At 40.6% G+C, this 18,628-nt stretch overlaps 1 pseudogene; it reads left to right on the top strand.

Moving 5' to 3' along the window:
- The window catches only part of LOC121562173, a 75,034-nt pseudogene that overhangs the window by 30,335 nt on the left and 26,071 nt on the right, over window positions 1–18,628 (top strand).

Here is an 18,628-nt window from a genome sequence, read left to right as displayed (position 1 = left end):
AACTGAAACCACGTTGGTTTTGTAGATCCAGCTATATGCCTCCACCCCAAATGAATGGAAAAGATAAGCGCAAAATGAAACCAGGAAAACCAGGACATTAAATGGTGCTCATCTTTCCATTCATTTGGCATTGAGGCACATTGCTGGATCTACACAACTGATGTCATGGGATGTGGTATCATTTTGACATTAGTCTGCATTTGAGGTCTGTAAAAGTCTGACAAAACGTTATTTATGACTGAAATGTCCCTTCAATATGATTATTTGGTAGCAGTTGTAAGCATGTCACTGATCTCAGTTGATTTGTGCCTTGCAGGTGAGCTGATCCTTGTTAACACAGATACATGGAGAGTGGCCTTTGCAGTGATTGTCTCTCTGGGCATTGTCCTTGTGGTCATATTAGCTTTCACCATCTGGCGCTGGAATGGTTTGCGCAATGACTACGGTATTATAAAAGTGATTAAAGGGTTTATTTGACTGAATGTAAATGTTTTACAGTGCAATTTATAGCGTAGCATACAAGGAGTTGGGTACTAGAACCGAAAGCTTGCTAGTTCGAATCCCCGAGCCCTCAAGGTGAAAAAAATCAGTTGATCTACCCTTGAGCAAGGTACTTAACCCTAATTGCTCCAGGGTTGCCGTCAATAATGGCTGATCCCTGGCCATGACCCCACTCTCCGAGGGTATCTAAAAACACATTTCCATTTCACACCTCACACTTGTATGAGTTAACCACTTGTATATGCAGTGAAACAGAACAAATATAAGCACCCCCTATTTGACCTTTAGAAGTAAAAAGCAGACATTGGTCAGATACTGTACATGTGTATTTAAGGATTTGTATAACAAAATTAAATATTCTATGTATAGGGCAAACCTATTTCTATTTGAAACAACTTTCTCCACAAAAATAGTAAATTCTTTAATATAAGGTTTCTTTCAATCACAGTGCGTGGTTTACCTGAACCACATAAGTGTAATTGTCTCCTTCATGGAAATAACTTTGTCAAAAAACATTGAGTAGGTCCTTTTGTGGACCTTTCCTCTAACTGTTATCTATTTTCATGTCTGCAGCTCTATCCAATGCTGAACACAGTCAAGAGCTAGGTAAGTAGTGTCTTGCTGTCAAACATGCAGTTTTCTCCTCCATAAATGGAACTTTGTCAGAGATAACACTGAGTTTCTTATATATGTTATTATTATTATTATTATTATATTTTTTTTTAGTTGGTAGATCAGCTTTAAAAGTACAGATAGATTGTAGATTCCATCAATGTAATTGTCTGCATCATTCCAATCCCCCATATATTTTTTGTAAATATATACTGTATATACAGTGTTGAGAACAAGTATTTGATACACTGCTGATTTTGCAGGTTTTCCTACTTACAAAGCATATAGAGGTCTGTAATTTTTTATCATAGGTACACTTCAACTGTGAGAGACGGAATCTAAAAACAAAATCCAGAAAATCACATTGTATGATTTTTAAGTAATTAATTTGCATTTTATTGCATGACATAAGTATTTAATACATCAGAAAAGCAGAACTTAATATTTGGTACAGAAACCTTTCTTTGCAATTACAGAGATCATACGTTTCCTGTAGGTCTTGACCAGGTTTGCACACACTGCAGCAGGGATTTTGGCCCACTTCTTCATACAAACCTTCTCCAGATCCTTCAGGTTTCGGGGCTGTCGCTGGGCAATACGGACTGTCAGCTCCCTCCAAAGATTTTCTATTGGGTTCAGGTCTGGAGACTGGCTAGGCCACTCCAGGACCTTGAGATGCTTCTTACGTGAGCCACTCCTTAGTTGCCCTGGCTGTGTGTTTCGGGTCGTTGTCATGCTGGAAGACCCAGTCACGACCCATCTTCAATGCTCTTACTGAGGGAAGGAGGTTGTTGGCCAAGATCTCGCGATACATGGCCCCATCCATCCTCCCCTCAATACGGTGTAGTCGTCCTGTCCCTTTGCAGAAAAGCATCCCCAAAGAATGATGTTTCCACCTCCATGCTTCACGGTTGGGATGGTGTTCTTGGGGTTGTACTCATCCTTCTTCTTCCTCCAAACACGGCGAGTGGAGTTTAGACCAAAAGCTCTATTTTTGTCTCATCAGACCACATGACCTTCTCCTATTCCTCCTCTGGATCATCCAGATGGTCATTGGCAAACTTCAGATGGGCCTGGACATGCGCTGGCTTGAGCAGGGGGACCTTGCGTGCACTGCAGGATTTTAATCCATGACTGCGTAGTGTGTTACTAATGGTTTTCTTTGAGACTGTGGTCCCAGCTCTCTTCAGGTCATTGACCAGGTCCTGCCGTGTAGTTCTGGGCTGATCCTCACCTTCCTCATGATCATTGATCATTGATCCCTGGCCAACTTCCAGACTCACATAAAGTCTGGAAGACTCACATAAAGAATCTCCAATCCAAAGTTAAATCTAGAATCGGCTTCCTATTTCGCAACAAAGCCTCCTTCACTCATGCTGCCAAACATGCCCTCGTAAAACTGACTATCCTACCGATCCTTGACTTCGGCGATGTCATTTACAAAATAGCCTCCAACACTCTACTCAGCAAATTGGATGTAGTCTATCACAGTGCCATCCGTTTTGTCTCCAAAGCCCCATACACTACCCACCACTGTGACCTGTACGCTCTTGTTGGCTGGTCCCTCACTACATGTTCGTCGCCAAACCCACTGGCTCCAGGCCATCTATAAATCACTGCTAGGCAAATCCCTCGCCTTATCTTAGCTCATTGGTCACCATAGCAGCACCCACCCGTAGTCTGCGCTCCAGCAGGTATATATCACTGGTCATTCCCAAAGCCAACACCTCCTTTGGCCGCCATTCCTTCCAGTTCTCTGCTGCCAATGACTGGAACGAATTGCAAAATCTCTGAAGCTGGAGACTCTTATCTCCCCTCAATAACTTTAAGCATCAGTTGTCAGAGCACCTTACCGATCACTGCACCTGACACAGCCCATCTGAAATTAGCCCACCCAACTACCTCATCCCTATATTGTTATTTATTTTGCTCTTTTGCACCCCAGTATCTCTATTTGCACATCATCTCTTGCACATCTAGCATTCCAGTGTTAATACTATTGTAATTATTCTGCACTATAGCCTATTTATTGCCTTACCTCCATAACTTGCTACATTTGCACACACTGTATATATATTTTTCTGTTGTATTTCTGACTTTATGTTTTTTTTACCCCATATGTAACTCTGTGTTGTTTTTATTGCACTACTTTGCTTTATCTTGGCCAGGTCGCAGTTGTAAATGAGAACCTGTTCTCAACTGGCTTACCTGGTTAAATAAAGGTGAAATAAAAAATAAAATAAAAAATTGATGCCCCACAAGGTGAGATCTTGCATGGAGCCCCAGACCGAGGGGTGATTGACCATCATCTTGAACTTCTTCCATTTTCTAATAATTGCGCCAACAGTTGTTGCCTTCTCACCAAGCTGCTAGCTTATTGTCCTGTAGCCCATCCCAGCCTTGTGCAGGTCTACAATTTTATCCCTGATGTCCTTACACAGCTCTCTGGTCTTGGCCATTGTGGAGAGGTTGGAGTCTGTTTGATTGAGTGTGGACAGTTGTCTTTTATACAGGTAACGAGTTCAAACAGGTGCAGTTAATACAGGTAATGAGTGGAGAACAGGAGGGCTTCTTAAAGAAAAACTAACAGGTCTGTGAGAGCCGGAATTCTTACTGGTTGGTAGGTGATCAAATACTTATGTCATGCAATAAAATGCAAATTAATTACTTAAAAATCATACAATGTGATTATCTGGATTTTTGTTTTAGATTCCGTCTCTCACAGTTGAAGTGTACCTATGATAAAACTTACAGACCTCTACATGCTTTGTAAGTAGGAAAACCTGCAAAATCGGCAGTGTATCAAATACTTGTTCTCCCCACTGTATGTGACCGACCACCTTGAATCGATTCTATGTAGCAAAATTTGAAATTGTGTTTTTTTTTACATTGGATAAAAGCAGAGACACAGAGCTACAAAATTGTATATCGTACACTGTTTTTAAAGGAACAATGGGAAAGTAATTCTGCTTTGAAAGTTGATAAACTTGTAATCTCACTTTTGAGAAAATGGCCTTTGAATGTTTTGCTACCAAGTGAAGAGCTCTTCTTTGTCTACACCCATTCAGCATCGTTCACACCCTCTTAAGCTTTAGCCCCACCCATCTCGTTTCGCTCTCGGAGCGTTCAGAGCGCATACTTGACGTTGGGGAAATAGGGATGTCTAAAAAGCACAGTCTTTTATTTAACCAGCTTATTTGTTTAAAAAAACACTATTTTGAGGCTTTACAGTGTATTTTTAAGCAAGTAAGCTGGTTAAATAAAATACAGCGCTTTTTAGACATCCCTATTTCTCCAACATAATTGCAATGTCTGTATTTCGCCAAATAACTCAAAATTGATGTATTTTGATGTTTTGAAGTTCTACACCATTTCATTCAGAATAATCTATTATTTCTAATGATGTAAATGTGGGTAGCATAGTATGCTGTGATCAATTGCTGGTAGTTAAAACTTCAAAATTAGATTTTTACACATGGAACTCTGAGGAAGACCCATTGTTTCCTATAGGGGGAATAGGGGTATGACTGCCTATTTCGCCAGATATCTCACAATGTGTATATTTAGATGTATGCAGAGCTGGGATGTTTGTATCCCCCATTATATATAACATTCTATTGGTTGCAAGAATTTTGTATAATAATTTAAATTGAAAAATTCAAAGTTTTGAATCCGCCGTTGTTTTGCGTATCAGTTCATAAACCATGAGCCATGGAATCGGTACATAGAAAATCTCTTCCCAACTATTTTGAAATCTATATGGCACAGCTGTCCATTTTTTGGTCCTTAAATGAAACTGGTATACTTTTTTTATTTATCACAATTTTCTTTAACCCATTTTGGTCTTTAATGCAAGGCCAGCAGACAAGTTCCTTCCATTTTTGCGGTAATGCTGCAGTTAGTTGGTTGTAATTTTGGGCAGAGCAGACATTTCCATATATTTTTGTTAGCTGCATGTGTGACATAAAAACAATGTTTTTTTTTTATCAATTAGTATATTTGAGTTTAACCACAATATTTGTTGTATTATTTGTTCTGTTTTTTTTCTGGTGGATTAAACTGAAATTGCAACAAACTTCTATGGCTTGTTTTAAAATAGTGATATTTTGGAGATTATTTCATTTTCAAATAACCGAAAGTGAGAGGTTGCAATCTGAATGCGTATCAGTTCATAAACCATGAGCCATGGAATCGGTACATAGAAAATCTCTTCCCAACTATTTTGAAATCTATATGGCACAGCTGTCCATTTTTTGGTCCTTAAATGAAACTGGTATACTTTTTTTTTATTTATCACAATTTTCTTTAACCCATTTTGGTCTTTAATGCAAGGCCAGCAGACAAGTTCCTTCCATTTTGCGGTAATGCTGCAGTTAGTTGGTTGTAATTTTGGGCAGAGCAGACATTTCCATATATTTTTGTTAGCTGCATGTGTGACATAAAAACAATGTTTTTTTTTATCAATTAGTATATTTGAGTTTAACCACAATATTTGTTGTATTATTTGTTCTGTTTTTTTTCTGGTGGATTAAACTGAAATTGCAACAAACTTCTATGGCTTGTTTTAAAAATAGTGATATTTTGGAGATTATTTCATTTTCAAATAACCGAAAGTGAGAGGTTGCAATCTGAATAAAGGAAAAAAGCCCATTCTTGAACATTGGGTGAGAGATTCTTACTAATCTGCTAGAGAACCAGTTCGGATTTAAATATAACTTTTTTATGACTGACGCCTTTAGTAAGAGGTCTAATGCTTTAATATTTAATAATTTCTGCCCTCCGAATTCATATTAATTATATAAATAGGCCCGTTTAATTTTGTCTGGCTTGCCGTTCCAAATAAAAATGCTCATATAAATTAAAAACAGGTCGCTAGGTGTAGGCAAGACCATAAGGAAACAGGTAAGGGTGATTTTTCCACTAATAGACAGGTATTTTCCTTTCCATGGTAGCAAGATCTTATCTATTTTTGCAAACTTTCTATTAAAATGTACTGGAATGAGTTCATTTCTTTCTTTCGGGATATGTATAACGAGTATGTCCACATCACCGTCAGACCATTTTATTGGTAAACTACACGGTAATGTAAAGTTTTTTTGTGATCCAATACATAATATAGTACACTTATCATAATTTGGTTGTAATCCAGAGAGGTTATAAAAAGTATCTAGATCCTCTATGAGGCTGTGGAGGGATCCAAATTGTGGATTTAAAAGAAAACATGAATAATCAGCGTACAATGACACCTTTGTTTTTAGCACTGGATTTCTAACCCCTTGATATTTTTGTTGAATCTGATTTTAACAGTTAACATTTCTATGCCAATAATAAATAGGAATGCCGATAGTGGACAACCTTGTTTTACTCCTCTTGACAGTTTAAAACCTTTTGAGAAGTAGCCATTATTTACTTTTTACATTTACATTTACGTAATTTAGCAGACACACTTATCCAGAGCGACTAAACACCTAGGCTTACTATACATAACTTTAACCAATTTTATAAGAGATTCTCCAAAATTGAAATATTCCTTGCATTTATATATGAACTCCAGTCCTACTTTAATAAAAGCCTTTTCAAAGTCAGCTATGGATACCAGGCCTGGTTTCCCAGATTTTTCATAGTGTTCTATTGTTTCCAGTTCTTGTTTTCCTGTCTGATTAGGATGAATAATATCTGACAATACCTTTTAAATTCTATGCGCTATGCATTTACTAGAATTTCTGCATCACAACACTGAAGTGTAAGAGGCCTCCAATTGTTTAAATGGACTGGATCTTTATATTTAACACTTGGATCCTGTTTCAGTAATAATGAAATCAGACCATCTTGTTGAGTGTCTGGTAATCTACCATTTATATAAGAGTGGTTAAAACATGTTAATAACGGTCCTCTGAGTATATCAAAAAGGGTTTGGCATACCTTCACTGGTATGCCATCCAGCCCTGGAGTTTTCCCGGATTTAAAGGCTTTAATTGCATCAGGAAGTTCCTCCTCTGTAATTTGGCCTTCACATGAGTCTTTCTGTACAGCTGTTAATTTTACATTATTAATAGAAAACAAATCCATACAATTAGCTTTGGTTAGTAGAGATGGAGGAGACTGAAACAAAAACATGAAGTACTTTACTTCCTCTTTCAAAATATTGTTTGGTGAATAATGGGTGACTCCGTCATTTGTAACAAGTTTCAGTAAATAACTTTTTGTATAATTTCTATGTTGAAGATGTAAAAAATAATTTGGTGCATTTTTCCCCATATTCCATCCAGTTCGCTTTATTTTTTATATTATATTGCATTTGATCTTTCTTGAAAAAGATCCTCCATTTCTTTTTGTTTTTACTCTAACTTATTCTGAGCCTCTATGGTACAGTTTTTAATTGCTATCTACAGTCGAAGTCGGAAGTTTACATACACCTTAGCCAAAGACATTTAAACTCAGTTTTTCACAATTCCTGACATTTAATCCTAGTAAAAATTCCCTGTCTTAGGTCAGTTTGGATCACCACTTTATTTTAAGAATGTGAAATGTTAGAATAATAGTAGAGAGAATGATTTATTTCAGCTTTTATTTCTTTCATCACATTCCCAGTGGGTCAGAAGTTTACATACACTCAATTAGTATTTGGTAGCATTGCCTTTAAATTGTTTAACTTGGGTCAAACGTTTCGGGTAGCCTTCCACAAGCTTCCCACATAAGTTGGGTGAATTTTGGCCCATTCCTCCTGACAAAGCTGGTGTAAGGTTTGGAGACAGGTTTGTAGGCCTCCTTGCTCCACATCGCTTTTTCAGTTCTGCCCACACATTTTCTATAGGATTGAGGTCAGGGCTTTGTGATGGCCACTCCAATACCTTGACTTTGTTGTCTTAACATTTACATTTACATTTTAGTAATTTAGCAGACACTTTTATCCAGAGCGACTTACAGTTAGTGAGTGCATACATTTTTCATACTTAAGCCATTTTGCCACAACTTTGGAAGTATGCTTTGGGTCATCGTCCATTTGGAAGACCCATTTGCGACCAAGCTTTAACTTCCTGACTGATGTCTTGAGATGTTGCTTCAATATATCAACATAATCTTCCTTCCTCATGATGCCATCTATTTTTTGAAGTGCAGCAGTCCCTCCTGCAGCAAAGCACCCCCACAGCATGATGCTTCCACCCCGTGCTTCATGGTTGGGATGGTGTTCTTCAGCTTGCAAGACCCCCTTTTTCCTCCAAACATAACGATGGTCATTATGGCCAAACAATTCTATTTTTGTTTCATCAGACCAGAGGACATTTCTCCAAAAAGTACGATCTTTGTCCCCATGTGCAGTTGCAAACCGTAGTCTGGCTTTTTTATGGCAGTTTTGGAGCAGTGGCTTCTTCCTTGCTGAGCGGCCTTTCAGGTTATGTCGATATAGGACTTGCTTTATTGTGGATATAGATACTTTTGTACCTGTTTCCTCCAGCATCTTCACAAGGTCCTTTTCTGTTGTTCTGGGATTGATTTGCACTTTTCTCACCAAAGTACGTTCATCTCTAGGAGAAAGAACGCGCCTCTTTCCTGAGCGGTATGACAGCTGTGTGGTCCCATGGTGTTTATACTTGTGTACTATTGTTTGTTCAGATGAACGTGGGACCTTCAGGTGTTTGGAAATTGCTCCCAAGGATGAACCAGACTTGTGGAGGTCTACAATTTTTTTTCTGAGGTCTTGGCTGATTTCTTTGATTTTCCCATGATGTCAAGCAAAGAGGCACTGAGTTTGAAGGTAGGCCTTGAAATACATCCACAGGTACACTCTCCAATTGACTCAAATGATGTCAATTAGCCTATCAGAAGCTTCTGAAGCCATAACATAATTTTCTGGAATTTTCCAAGCTGTTTAAAGGCACAGTCAACTTAGTGTATGTAAACTTGACCCACTGGAATTGTGATACAGTGAATTATAAGTGAAATAATCTGTCTGTAAAACAATTGTTGGAAAAATTACTTGTGTCATGCACAAAGTAGATGTCCTAACCAACTTGCCAAAACTATAGTTTGTTAACAAGACATTTGTGGAGTGGTTGAAAAACGAGTTTTAATGACTCCAACCTAAGTGTATGTAAACTTCCGACTTCAACTGTATCTGTACTGTTAGTCCTTCCATTTCCTTTGTTAATGTGGACTCTTTTGACCTAAATTGCTTTTGTTTTAAAGATGAGTACTGCATTGCATGGCATCTAAAGGCGACATTTAAAAGTGTCCCATACAATAAGGGGATCTGCTGTACCTATATTATGTCGGAAAAAGTCAGTTATAAATTATTCTGTCATCCAATAAGCTTTGATTAAATTTCCATTATCCTCGCCCATGTGGAAATTCTGTAAGAGTAATATATATGGCAATTATTTGATGGTCCGACCGCATTCTGTTCCCTATCAACACTTTTAAAACTTTTGATGCCAGAGAGAATGACATAAGAAAGTAGTAAAGAAGACTAGCTTGATTGAGCCTCCGCCATGTATATCTCACGAGGTCAGGATATTTAAGCCTCCATGTATCCACTAGGTCCAATATATCCATGACATTCGTGATTTCCTTAAGTGCATGAGGGTGATAGTTTGTATTGTGATTTCCTTTACGGTCCATAGAGGTTTTTAAAACCGTATTAAAATCTCCCACTATAATAATAGAGTATTGTATTGCTTTAGGGTTGATAAATTATTATATATATTTTCAAAGAAGCGTGGATCATCATTATTTGGACCGTATAGGTTAATGAGCCATATCTGTTTATGGTCCAATAAGTAGCCACCCTTCGCCTTGATGACAGCTTTGCACACTCTTGGCATTCTCTCAACCAACTTCATGAGGAATGCTTTTCCAACAGTCTTGAAGGAGTTCCCACATATGCTGAGCACTTGTTGGCTGCTTTTCCTTCACTCTGCGGTCCAACTCATCCCAAACCATCTCAATTGGGTTGAGGTCGGGTGATTGTGGAGGCCAGGTCATCTGATGCAGCACTCCATCACTGTCCTTCTTGGTAAAATAGCCCTTAAACGGCCTGGAGGTGTGTTTTGGGTCATTGTCCTGTTGAAAAACAAATGATAGTCCCATTAAGCGCAAATCAGATGGGATGGCGTATCGCTGCAGAATTCTATGGTAGCCATGCTGGTTAAGTTTGCCTTGAATTCTAAATAAATCACAGACAGTGTCACCAGCAAATCACCCCACCACAATCACACCTCCTCCTCCATGCTTTATGGTGGGAACCACACATGTGGAAATCATCCGTTCACCTACTCTGCGTCTCACAAAGACACGACGGTTGGGACCAAAAATCTCAAATTTGGACTCATCAGACCAAAGGACAGATTTCCACCAGTCTAATGTCCATTGCTCGTGTTTCTTGTCCTTTTTTTTATTTTTTATTTTTTTATTTCACCTTTATTTAACCAGGTAAGCTAGTTGAGAACAGGTTCTCATTTACAACTGCGACCTGGCCAAGATAAAGCAAAGTAGTGCAATAAAAACAACACAGAGTTACATATGGGGTAAAGAAAAAACATAAAGTCAGAAAATACAACAGAAAATATATATACAGTGTGTGCAAATGTAGCAAGTTATGGAGGTAAGGCAATAAATGGGCTATAGTGCAGAATAATTACAATAGTATTAACACTGGAATGCTAGATGTGCAAGAGATTATGTGCAAATAGAGATACTGGGGTGCAAAAGAGCAAATTAAATAACAATATAGGGATGAGGTAGTTGGGTGGGCTAATTTCAGATGGGCTGTGTACAGGTGTCAGTGATCGGTAAGGTGCTCTGACAACTGATGCTTAAAGTTATTGGGGGAGATAAGAGTCTCCAGCTTCAGAGATTTTTGCAATCTGCTCCAGTCATTGGCAGCAGAGAACTGGAAGGAATGGCGGCCAAAGGAGGTGTTGGCTTTGGGAATGACCAGTGAGATATACCTGCTGGAGCGCAGACTACGGGTGGGTGCTGCTATGGTGACCAATGAGCTAAGATAGGGCGGGGATTTGCCTAGCAGTGATTTATAGATGGCCTGGAGCCAGTGGGTTTGACGTACGAACATGTAGTGAGGACCAGCCAACAAGAGCGTACAGGTCACAGTGGTGGGTAGTGTATGGGGCTTTGGAGACAAAACGGATGGCACTGTGATAGACTACATCCAATTTGCTGAGTAGAGTGTTGGAGGCTATTTTGTAAATGACATCGCCGAAGTCAAGGATCGGTAGGATAGTCAGTTTTACGAGGGCATGTTTGGCAGCATGAGTGAAGGAGGCTTTGTTCGCGAAATAGGAAGCCGATTCTAGATTTAACTTTGGATTGGAGATTCTTTATGTGAGTCTGGAAGTTGAGTTTACAGTCTAACCAGACACCTAGATATTTGTAGTTGTCCACATACTCTAGGTCAGACCCGTCGAGAGTGGTGATTCTAGTCGGGTGGGCGGGTGCTAGCAGCGTTCGATTGAAAAGCATGCATTTAGTTTTACTAGTGTTTAAGAGCAGTTGAAGGCTACTGAAGGATTGTTGTATGGCATTGAAGCTCGTTTGGAGGTTTGTTAACACAGTGTCCAATGAAGGGCCAGATGTATACAAAATGGTGTCGTCTCGTGAGGTGGATCTGAGAGTCACCAGCAGCAAGAGCGACATCATTGATATACACAGAGAAAAGTGTCGGCCCAAGAATTGAACCCTGTGGCACCCCCATAGAGACTGCCATAGGTCCAGACAACAGGCCCTCCGATTTGACACACTGAACTCTATCTGAGAAGTAGTTGGTGAACCAGGCGAGGCAGTCATTTGAGAAACCAAGGCTATTTAGTCTGCCAATAAGAATGCGGTGGTTGACAGAGTCGAAAGCCTTGGCCAGGTCGATGAAGACGGCTGCACAGTACTGTCTATTATCAATCGCGGTTATAATATCGTTTAGGACCTTGAGCGTGGCTGAAGTGCACCCGTGACCAGCTCGGACACCGGATTGCATAGCGGAGAAGGTACGGTGGTATTCGAAAATGGTCGATGATCTGTTTGTTAACTTGGCTTTCGAATACTTTCGAAAGGCAGGGCAGGATGGATATAGGTCTGTAGCAGTTTGGATCTAGAGTGTCACCCCCTTTGAAGAGGGGGATGACCGCGGCAGCTTTCCAATCTCTGGGGATCTCAGACGTTATGAAAGAGAGGTTGAACAGACTAGTAATAGGGGTTGCGACAATTTCGGCGGCTAGTTTTAGGAAGAAAGGGTCCAGATTGTCTAGCCCAGCTGATTTGTAGGGGTCCAGATTTTGCAGCGCTTTCAAAACATCAACTGTCTGAATTTGTGTGAAGGAGAAGCGGGGGGGCATGGGCAAGTTGCAGCAGAGGGTGCAGAGTTTGTGGCCGGGGTTAGTGGTAGCCAGATGGAAAGCATGGCCAGCTGTAGCAAAATGCTTGTTGAAATTCTCGATTATTGTAGATTTATCGGTGGTGATAGTGTTTCCTAGCCTCAGTGCAGTGGGCAGCTGGGAGGAAGTGCTCTTATTCTCCATGGACTTTACAGTGTCCCAAAACTTTTGGAGTTAGTGCTACAGGATGCAAATTTCTGTTTGAAAAAAGTTAGCCCTTGCTTTCCTGACTGCTTGTGTATATTGGTTCCTAACTTCCCTGAAAAGTTGCATATCGCGGGGGCTATTTGATGCTAATGCTGTACGCCACAGGATGTTTTTGTGCTGGTCAAGGGCAGTCAAGTCTGAGGAGAACCAGGGGCTATATCGGTTCTTAGTTCTGTATTTTTGAATGGGGCATGTTTATTTAAGATTGAGAGGAAATTACTTTTTAAGGAACAACCAGGCATCCTCTACTGACGGAATGAGATCTATATCCATCCAGGATACCTGGGCCAGGTCAATTAGGGAAGGCCTCCTCGCAAAAGTGTTTTAGGGAGCGCTTTGACAGTGATGAGGGGTGGTCGTTTGACCGCGGACCCGTTACGGACGCAGGCAATAAGGCAGTGATCGCTGAGATCCTGGTTGAAGACAGCTGAGGTGTATTTAGAGGGTATATTAGTCAGGATGATATCTATGAGGGTACCCATGTTTAAGGATTTAGGGTTGTACCTGGTAGGTTCGTTGATAATTTGCGTGAGGTTGAGGGCATCTAGCTTGGATTGTAGGATGGCTGGGGTATTAAGCATATCCCAATTTAGGTCACCAAGCAGTACAAACTCAGAGGATAAATGGGGGGCAATCAATTCACATATGGTGTCCAGGGCACAGCTGGGGGCTGAGGGGGTCTGTAGCAAGCGGCAACAGTGAGAGACTTATTTCTGGAAAGGTGGATTTTTAGAAGTAGAAGCTCAAACTGTTTGGGCACAGACCTGGATAGTATGATAGAGCTCTGGAGGCTATCTCTACAGTAGATTGCAACTCCACCCCCTTTGGCAGTTCTATCTAGACGGAAAATGTTATAGTTGGGGATGGAAATTTCAGAATTTTTGGTGGCCTTCCTGAGCCAGGATTCAGACACTGCTAGAACATCAGGGTTGGCAGAGTGTAGCTAACGCAGTGAATAACTCAAACTTAGGAAGTAGACTTCTGATATTTATGTGCAAGAAACCAAGACTTTGCGATTACAGAAGTCAACAAATGATAGCTCCTGGGGAGTAGGAGTGATACTGGGGCTACAGGGCCTGGGTTAGCCTCACATCACCAGAGGAACAGAGGAGGACTAGAATAAGGATACGGCTAAAGGCTTTAAGAACTGGTCTTCTAGTGCGTTGGGTACATAGAATAAAGGGGGCAGATTTCCGGGTGTTATAGAAAAGATTCAGGGCATTATGAACAGACAAGGATATGGAAGGACATGAGTAAAGTGGAGGCAAACCTAAGCGTTGGGTAACACTGAAAGAGATAGTATCTCTAGAGGCATAAATTGAGTCGGTCTCTGAGTGTATGGGTGGAGGGACAAAGGGCTAACCAAGGCAGGTTCAGCTAGGCTGGGGGGTCTACAGTGATATAGTACAATTAGAAATAACCGAAACAACAATAAACTAACCATGTTTGGGCTGAGGCTAAACATAAACAGGATGTAGTACCGTAAAAAGGAACAGTCCAGCAGATATCAGCTGTATAGCTGAGTTATCACAAGGTCCGGTGGTGAAGCGCCAGTGAGCAAGAGGCCACGGCTAGCGTGGTGCTACGTCCGTTTTGTTGTAGCCAGCTGGTAGCGACGGAAAAACTGATATGTTCTGGGTCGACAACGCGCAGTGCTGACTGTCCGAATATCCGCGATCAATGTCCAGTGATTAAAACCAATCCCGCGGAAAAAATCAAATGTTCTGGGTGAAACACCGCAGCTGTGGCCAATAGCAAGTAGCTAGTTCAGTAGCTAGTTCAGTTTAGTGAGTAAGCGTGTGCTAACGGGCCAGGGCTAGCAGATGGATGGAATCTTCGTGGTTACGTCCTAAGCAAGTCACTTCTTCTTATTGGTGTCCTTTAGCAGCAATTCGACCATGAATGCCTGATTCACGCAGTCTCCTCTGAACAGTTGATGTTGAGATGTGTCTGTTACTTGAACTCCGTGAAGCATTTATTTGGGCTTCAATCTGAGGTGCAGTTAACTCTAATGAACTTATCCTCTGCAACAGAGGTAACTCTGGGTCTTCCTTTCCTTTGGCGGTCCTCATGAGAGCCAGTTTCATCATAGCGCTTGATGGTTTCTGCGATTGCACTTGAAGAAACGTTCAAAGTTCTTGAAATGTTCCGGGATTGACTGACCTTCATGTCTTAAAGTAATGATGGACTGTCATTTCTCTTTGCTTATTTGAGCTGTTCTTGACATAATATGGACTTGGTCTTTTACCAAATCGGGCTATCTTCTGTATACCACCCCTACCTTGTCACAACACAACTGATTGGCTCAAATGCATTAAGTAGGAAAGAAATTCCACAAATTAACTTTTAACAAGGCACACCTGTTAATTTAAATGCATTCCATATGACTACCTCATGAAGCTGGTTGAGAGAATGCCAAGAGTGTGCAAAGCTGTCATCAAGGCAAAGGGTGGCTGCTTTGAAGATTCTCAAATATAACATATTTTGATTTGTTTAACACTTGTTTGGTTACTACATGATTCAATATGTGTTATTTCATAGTTTTGATGTCTTCACTATTATTGTACAATATAGAAAATAGTCAAAATAAAGAAAAACCCTGGAATGAGTAGGTGTATTCAGACCCCTTGACTTTTTCAACATTTTGTTACGTTACAGCATTATTCTAAAATTGATTAAATAAATAAAAATCCTCAGCAATCTACACACAATAACCCATAATGACAAAGCAAAAACAGGTTTTAATACTTATTTACATAAGTATGAGATTCGAAATTGAGCTAGGTGCATCATGTTTCCATTGATCATCCTTGAGATGTTTCTACAACTTGATTGGAGTCCATCTGTGGTCAATTTAATTGATTGGGAGATGATTTGGAAAGGCACACACCTGTCAATATAAGGTCCCACAATTGCCACTGTGTGTCAGATCAAAACCAAGCCATGAGGTCGAAGGAATTGTCCGTAGAGCTCCGAGACAGCATTGTGTCGAGGCACATATCTGGGGAAGTGTACTAAAACATTTCTGCAGCATTGAAGGTCCCTTCTCCCCCAAGTCACTGTGACTTCCATCATTCTTAAATGGAAGAAGTTGGAACCACCAAGACTATCCCTAGAGCTGGCCGCCCGGCTTTGATTCATAACAAAACACTAAAAATCACAATAATATGTAAAAGACGTGAAAAATGATCGGATAATCAAAATGGATATCTATCCATCAATACTCCATCTAGTCCTACTTGTTTATCTCCATCCAGTTCAGTAACAGTTAACAACGTCATCTGAGTGTTGTCCCCAGGCATCACAACTCCAATCCATCTCAATATCATAGCCTTCGCAAAAGTCAATAACAGAGTACAAAAAACAAAACATTACACACAGCGCTATAAGAGCTGCTACTAAAATCTGAACTATCACTGCTCCCACTGGGCCTAACTGATCTTGCAACCAAGCCTTCGCTGACCATCCAGCTCCTTCAGATCTACCAAACGCATCCCTTATACTCTTTAATGCATCTATAACACTAGTGATATTATCGGAACTATCGGGGATCAAAGTATAACAATCATCTCCCCGTCAAATTCATAGCCAAACATAAGCTACCTTGTTTGGCTAAAAATATAGTCAAGAGCCATGTCATGTTTCAACAACGTCAGTCTGTGACTTCTTTGAGTATTTGACAGAAGATCAAACCCTCGATATCGTTTCATTTGCAAAACCCCTGCAAAGTATAGGTAATATTACCAATGTGATCTGCCAAAAATTTTACACCATACCATGGAAAAGTCCAAGTCCCCACTTCTCTCCTAGACTTATCCTCCAATGGTAGGACTCCAAACTATTAAACTGTGCCATTTCCCTTTTAACCCTATTTCCAGACCTAGAATCAGATTTAGCAGTGTCCGATGCCTTTCCCTTTTGGATAGTATAAACCTCATATGGAAGTTTCAACGTCGACATGTAACAACATCCTGTCCATCCATAGGGTAAGAATATATATGCTTTATCACCACAAACCCACCAAAATATCTCGAAAATTCCCAATAGTCACATTTCCAGGCAAAAGCTGATATTTTACCACCAAAGTCCTTCTGTTCTTACTAAATGGAACATAAAAAGTTACTTTATATGTCTCACCACTAACCTTACGTTCATGCTTACCCAAAGTCATCATATAATCATCACAATCTGATATTCCCTTAAACATACTTGGTCCATCATATGTTTTATTTGAACAAAAACAGCTTCTAGCCCTTACTGGTTTCACCTCCAATGCTTCAGGAATAACAATCTCTCCTTCTGGGTTTTGACTCTGGATATTGTCAGGCATCTCTCCTTCCACCTGTTCTTCCCTATCTTCATCCTGCTCTCTTGAGCCTTCAACATCCTGTCTCTCTGTGCGTGGCACCACTTCTCCAGGCGCTTTAACACAATGTGACAAATGATACCACGTTGGAGATCCTTTAACCTGGACAGCTGTTCCAGTACTACGAACAACTTCAAATGGTCCCTCACGACGTTCGTTATACCACTTCCTTCTAAATACCTTCACGAACACCTTGTCCCCCCGGTTGCACTGTACTCCTTTTTTGCTCATCAAGCTTCTCCTGCACCTCTTCTTTTCTTTGCCTGTCAGAAACATATGTGGACAGCTTTTTATGAAAATTGGCCATATATGTAACGTACGCTCTCATTTCATCTTCCAAGAGAGCCAAGCTTGGACCACTTTCCGCTTGTTCGCAAATAAGGCATAGGCATCCTTCTTCCTGTGACCAGTTCATGGGGTGTCATACTTAGATCACGCAACTCACTTGAGCGACACACCATTAATGCTGAAGGAAGTGCCGCTATCCAGTTTAGACCCGTATGCTGGCAAATTTTGACAATGCGATTTTTCAAGACACCGTTCATTTTTTCACAAATCCCTTGACTTTGTGGGTGATAAACTGCTCCAAGACGTTGCTTAATTCCCAATTTTTGCAACGTCAATTTCACTGATTTATCCACAAATTCTTTCCCATTGTCTGAGGATATTCGGCCGGGAAATCCCCACCTGCTTATGACTTCTTTGCACAAGAACTTAGCAACCGACTGAGCATCTTTTCGCTTAGTTGGACAGGCCTCCGGCCATCGTGAAAATCTATCTACAACCACCAACATGTATCTTTTCCCATCAACTGGTTTTATCATATCAACAAAGTCGATAACCAACTCACGCATAGGACCTCTCGGTGTAGGAATGTGGCCAGGAAGAACAGTCACACCCCTGCAAATTGTGCACCTGCCTGTGACATAGTCAACCTGTTCAAGCAAGTATGGTGCCCAAAAACCATACTCCTTTGTGATCTTTCTCTTAACCTCCCCCTTGCAACATGAGCTAACCCATGTGCTTCCTGAATCATTAGACCTAATAGGTCTAGAGGCGCTACTATCAACCCCTCATGGTTTCTCCAAAGACCAGTAGCATCTTTGACGGCACCTCGGTCAAGCCATAATTGTTTGTCGATCGTAGAAGCAGCTTCCTGCATCAAAATCACATCCTTAAGCGTAATTTGTTTTCCAAGTCCACTGCATGAGTGACCAGAAAAACTTTGCCCAATTTGTCCGCTCCTGTGACGGCTTTTGCAGCTTCATCAGCAGCTTTGTTCCCTTGTGTGACTTTTTGACACATCTGTCTTATGAGCTGCACACTTAGCTATCGCTATCTCTTTAGGCTTCATCATAGCATGCAACAGTTTCATTATTTGTGCATGATGTTGTATCGGAGAACCATCCGTTTTCTTAAACCCTCGACCTTTCCACACTGCTCCAAACAGATGACATACACTATGTGCATATGCTGAATCAGTGTATATCGTTACTCGCTTTCCTTCCACTAACAAACATGCTTCTGTTAGCCCCACAAGTTCCAGCAAGTTGTGCAGACG

The sequence above is a fragment of the Coregonus clupeaformis genome, unplaced genomic scaffold (genome assembly GCF_020615455.1).
Source record: "Coregonus clupeaformis isolate EN_2021a unplaced genomic scaffold, ASM2061545v1 scaf0851, whole genome shotgun sequence".
In the NCBI taxonomy this organism is placed as follows: Eukaryota; Metazoa; Chordata; class Actinopteri; order Salmoniformes; family Salmonidae; genus Coregonus; species Coregonus clupeaformis.
This window is presented reverse-complemented; position numbering and strand designations above follow the sequence as displayed.